Source organism: Sus scrofa, chromosome 11 (genome assembly GCF_000003025.6).
Source record: "Sus scrofa isolate TJ Tabasco breed Duroc chromosome 11, Sscrofa11.1, whole genome shotgun sequence".
NCBI lineage: Eukaryota > Metazoa > Chordata > Mammalia > Artiodactyla > Suidae > Sus > Sus scrofa.
The window spans coordinates 60,029,336-60,035,342 of NC_010453.5; positions in this window are offsets into that span (position 1 = coordinate 60,029,336).

A 6,007-nucleotide genomic window follows, 5' to 3' on the forward strand; every position below is an offset into this window, starting at 1 on the left:
TTTTTCTCTGCCTGGAGTAGTTCTCCATTCAGAATTGGGATAGAAGCCTGATTCATCTCCTGCAGATTTATTCTAATCACATTCTCTTTATGAGGCCTATTTTATCCTAGTGCCTGTGCTATCACCCCGAGTCCTTCTTAACCTGTCCTTTTTTTCCCCTTTTCCTATAGTGCTTCTCTTTCTAACACAATGCATGATTACTTAAATGTGTTTATTGTCTGATCTTTTCTTGCAGAATGTAAGTTCCACAAAGGCGGGTGCTCAGTAGATATCTATGAAGTTAATGAGTAAATGAATGAATAATTATTAAGTCAGTAAATACCTAATTAGTATTTAGTGTATCCCAGGTCCTATTCAGATTTCTGTAGGTAGATATTTTTATCCGCCTCTTCATCCAGAAGTCTTTCTAATGGGAAATAAAGCTGTTAGATGAATGATTATAAAGTGATCAATTAATATGAAGCATTATGGGAGATTACTAAAGAGGAAAATATCACATCACCTGGGATTCAGAGAACTTCAACCAAGCAATTGAGCTAAAATTCTGTTCTGATAGATAAGTAGAAGGGCTTACGAAGTTTAAGCACAGCTTTTTGTTCTCAAAAATTGTTTGACTCACCTTGTTTGCTGACCTAGGGTTTTCACACTATATTCCACTTTTTTTTTTTTTCCCCCAGAAACTTGGTCTTACTTTTTGTGCCCCATATTCTTCAGAATAAAAGCGAAATCATTTTATTGGTTGGAGGAGGTAGTCAAGAAACATTTACAAATGAGTGACGTTTAAAATGTGAAATTTAAGAGTTCCCATTGTGGCTCAATGGTAACAAACCTGACTAGTATCCATGAGGACATGGGTTCAGTCCTGGGCCTCACTCAGTGGGTTAAGGTCTGGCATTGCCACGAGTGCGGTGTAGGTCGCAGATGCAGCTATTATCCAGAGTCGCTGTGGCTGTGGTGTAGACAAACACAGCTCCAATTCAGCCCCTAGCCTGGGAACATCCATATGCCATAGTGTGGCCCTAAAAAGACTAAAAAAATAAAATTAAAAAATTAAAATGTGAAATTTAGATATAGCAAATATTTGTCTTATACCAAAGTGAAAGGGGTGTGAGATTAGGATTACTGCATCTCTTACTTCTCTGCAGTAAATTTATCCAGGACTGCTGATTAAACCAAATCCTGTAAAACATAGTATAAAATAGGACCAAAAATGTCCCTGAAATACAAGAACAGGTTTTGCTGCTTTCATCATGATGCTAAATATAAATATTCTCTGAAACAGCAATCAGAGAGGAAGTCATATACACACAGGAAATGCTAGTGGAGTATTTGGATGCCCATCAGAGAGTTTGCCCCTCTTTTCTTCCCTTTCTTCTCTTCAGGAATGAAGCAAAGGCTAGAAAAATGAAAGAGGTCTGTGTTGCAAGTACCACCAGGCTTCCTGGGTTGCACTGAATGTAACGGGGAGAAGGTCAGACACATACAACCTATGAATTCTTATAGTCGAGTTCACAGACTCACTTATGTCGTCTTCCAGCAATCCTCTCACAGGATAATTCCTTTTTGGCAAAGATCATAACAGCCTCTTTAAGAAAATTTAGAGGATAGGTCTGCTTATACAACTGTTCAGCTAATGTACTAGTGAGAGCTATCCTTATGCTGTGGAAAAAACCAGAAAATGTGGTGTTCCTGTTTTGGCACATTGGAAATTAATCTGACTAGTATCTGTGAGGATATGGGTTCCATCCCTGGCCTCACTCAGTGGTTCAGGGATCTGGTGATGCCATGAGCTGTGCTGTAGGTCGCAGACATAGCTCAGATCCTCATGTTGCTGTGGCTATGGCGTAGGCCAGCAGTTGCAGCTCCAATTCAGCCCCAGCCTGGGAACTTCCATATGCTGTAGGTGCAGCCCTTAAAAGCAAAAGCAAAAAAAAAAAAAAAAAAAGACCAAAAAATAAAATGTTGTGTATATCAATATGTGATACATATGTTAATTGATATATTTTGATAGCATTAAAAGATGAGAGAACAAAATGTTTGATCCTACTACTTCTGAGCTTTGGGTCAACTCCGAGTCAAAAGAGTATGTGCTCTTTATTTTTTCTCTCTCATAACTTTTTTTTTTTTTAAGCAGGACAAAATAAGAGATGGTTTGAGGCTATGTGATTCTCCAAAGAACACACAAATGTCTGGTGAATCAGTCATCAGATGTGTGAAGTGTCCTTTCTGGACATCTATTTAGTGTTCTTTTGACTGTGCAGGAGAAGAATCTTGATTAATTACCAAGTATTTGGTACTTCTCCAGATTTATATAAAAGAAAGGACACAATTTAGTGTGAAATCTACAACTAACCATATTAATCTTAGAATCGTCAAAGATCTGATTCTTTTTACAACTTTAGGCTTTTCACTTTTTTATATACTGAACACTTGAAGAAATAATAGTATGCATGCAATATATTTTGTACCAGGTGGGCATTTTCTTATTCTCCATCTAAACTCTCAGGTGGGCTTACTGTATTTTATTTTTGTGGTAACGTATATTAATATTTGAAATTCAAGCCAGGTGTTCCTGTTACTTAGTTAGCTGGTTTATTTAGCTAGTTAGTTTACATCTAACTGACTATGGTCTTTGTGATTCCCACCAGCTGCACACTGAAACAGCTGTGCCTCCCCCTCTTCCACTCAAGAGCAATTTCCAGGGACTCGTATTTAAAGGAGAGTGAAATGCTGTCTCTAATTATAACAGCAATCTGTTCCGCAGCAGTTTTCACACTCTATTTACATTCCCTACTGTGTTTTTCCAATAGTTTTACTCTTTCTTCCATTTCTCTAATTTTGGTTTTAAACCCATCACATTGCTCGTTAACTCAATTAATTTTTAACGTACATTACTTCTAGCACACTTTTTGGGAAATACACACAATTGTTTATACTGATATTTAAGGTCAAGTTTGAGTAATTTCTTCAAGTATCAAGGACAGGGTGAACTTTATGGTATTGTGAAAGTGGTTAGTCCCAATATTTATTTATCTTCTGCCATTGGTACCACCTGCCTTACGATGACTCAGGAGGTATGAGTGGCAGATGAAGAATGACTCATGTCAGCACAGAGACCTTTTCAAATATGTTCTCTCAATTCTTCCACACAATTACTATTTAACAGAAAAAGAAAACAATATAAAATAGTTAGCAAGCATCTGCTTTAGGAAATGTGGCAAATAAATTAAATCTCCACTAACTATGCAACAAAATATGTGCTCAATTTCCAAAGTATATTGTAATGATACGATTTTAGAGTAGTCCTTTGTAATTAAATCTATTTCTTAATTTCATGATATGATTGGTTACAGGTCAAAGAAAAAACACACAAACAATCTCTAAACATATGTTTTGGATGATATGATTTTACTATACTGATATAAAGATTTAAAAATAATTTTGTTTAATATTCAGATGTTTAATACCCAAAACATTAAATTATCTTATAATCCAAATATTTTATTGTCAACCAGATTGTTACTTTAAAAAGAAAAAAGAAAGGGTCCATAAATTGCTTAAAGTGTATTTTATATGTTATTGCTTTAAAAAGTATTTTGTTGTCTGAGATCCTAATGGGTTTATCATTCTTACTTTTCAGATTTTCATGGCAAACTAATTCATTCTTCACAGAAAAGTTAGCATATTTTATCTATTTCTAAAAAACGCTTTCAGTGATTTGTTATTGTTTCAAACAGATAGATTAAGGAAGAACTGCTGTCTTTGTGGCATTTTATTTGGTATTGAAATAAGATATTTTCTTCCAAAATATTACTTATCTTATGCTCATTCATATATTAAAAGGTCTTGATTATTAATTTATAATCTGCTACCTTATTTATTGACTCTAAAATTTTGATTCTTTGAGATTTTCTATGTACATAAATACATCAACCAAGGATAATAAATTCAGTTCTGCCTTTATTCATATTTACATCTCTTGCTTTTTCCTGGCTCTAAGATCATTTTCCCTTAGTTCCAGAACAATGGTGATAATAGGTGATTTTAAGCATTCCTGTCTGTCTCCCAAACCTAAATAGGTGCTTTCAGTGTTTTAAACTTTAGATTCTGACTTAAAAGAGTGCTCATAAATAATCTTTGTATCAGTTTGCAACACCATGGAGCAGAAACTAAGGTGAAGTTGTGGTGGGGGATGGGGAAATCTTAACTTTTTTTTTTTGGCTGCACGCAGAGTATTTGGAAGTTCCCAGGCTGGAGCCCAGCCTCAGCTGCAACCTATGCCATAGCTGTGCAATGCTGGATCCTTAATCCACTGTGCCACAGCAGGAACTTCAACATTCCTTTTAAGTGATTGTCCTGATAATTTAGAATCTATACTTTCTCCAAAACATATTTTCATCCAAAATCTAAGCATAGTAATATTTCTAACTTACTTCAGTGGCTACTTCTACAAAATGTTTTAGTTCTTTTTTCTCCTACTCAGTTGAATTCTATGTAAAGGATATAAATAGATCCTTAATGACCTCTAATCCCCATATCAACATAAAAATAATCCTCAATTAAAAATAATAGTGCAGCTTTCCACTTCCAATAAATACAAAATTAGTTCCCTATCACAACATCATACATAGTTAATTTCAATGGCAGAAAATACACTGAGGTGCTTTGGTCTATATGTTTCCCCCAACTGGACATGAAAATATTTACCGCATCACAAGAGTGTTTCTCCTTTAAGTATTTTACCACATTCAGCACAAATTTATACAAAACAAATATTCTGGATCCTTGTAAAAGTTCTGGAAATAGACTATAGTTACTTCCCTTCCACAGAAAACCACATTGAAATACAGAAAGTAACAGAGGTTTTTGAATCAGAATGACCCTGTTATGAAGCCTCTTGTTGTTCACTCTCTTATGTATCAGGAGCAAGAATAAATGAAATGGAATAAGAGGATGGAGTAACTTACCACTAATGTGAACATGAGGACACATGCCATGTCTGTGAGTGAAAACAAATGTATTTGTATTGTAAACATACACTATCAAGTCTCAATGGGATAGTTCGCAAAGTTAAGACCCACAAACACCAAGCCGTTGAAAACACGTCCATTCATAAATAAAAGCATTCCCAATCTATTCCCCCCATCATAGTTAGTATGCATAAAATAAAATTAGGTACTGTTTCTTATGAGGTATAATAATGTATATTCCTCAAGTTGCGCTAGTTGTCATTCTTATTCAGCCTATATTTGTTAAAACAAACACTAAGTCCGTATGATAGATCTTATAATAAATAAAGACAATAAAGATAGTTTTATTCTTCATTTCTTGTTTCTTATGGCTGTGGTTGTTTTTATATAAAGCATAAAGACTTCATGTCAACCTCTTTCATCAACAAGATGTCTTTGGGTAGAAATAAATAAACCATTTTAAGGCAGGATATTTCTTTTCATGGCACTTGTTTTCTGACAGTTATTCAGTGACACATAGCTGAAAGTCTCTGTGCTTTGGTAAAAACAATTCCCAGGATTTGACAGGGAGCATGTGTTCATTCCAAGGCCAGGGGAAAAGTCTGCTGAGATTAAACAGAATGAAGATAGTGTACAAATTCATCAAGACCAATATTATATATTTCTCTCTCTGGTCTGATGGCTGATGTTACATGATTCCTACAAGCAACAAAACTGTAAAACCACTACTACAAAACAGAAGCACCTGTAAGTCAATGGGAGCACATTTTTGCTCAACAAGAGATCCTGACAACTAACAACTCACAACCATCTGCCCGAGACACAGTTTGAGTTTTTAAGATTCATCAGTTCCCCTTCCCAGCTTCCAGCCTCATGCCAGTAATGTTTCCAGTGCCTGAAATCTTGAGTCATAGAATTATAATCCCTTAGAGCTCACCCAGGAGGCAGTTATTCCCAGATAAGAATAATGAGCATAGGTTAATTAGATAACAGTTCAAGGTCTAGAGCTACTTAAGGAAACTGAGTGATCAGAATAA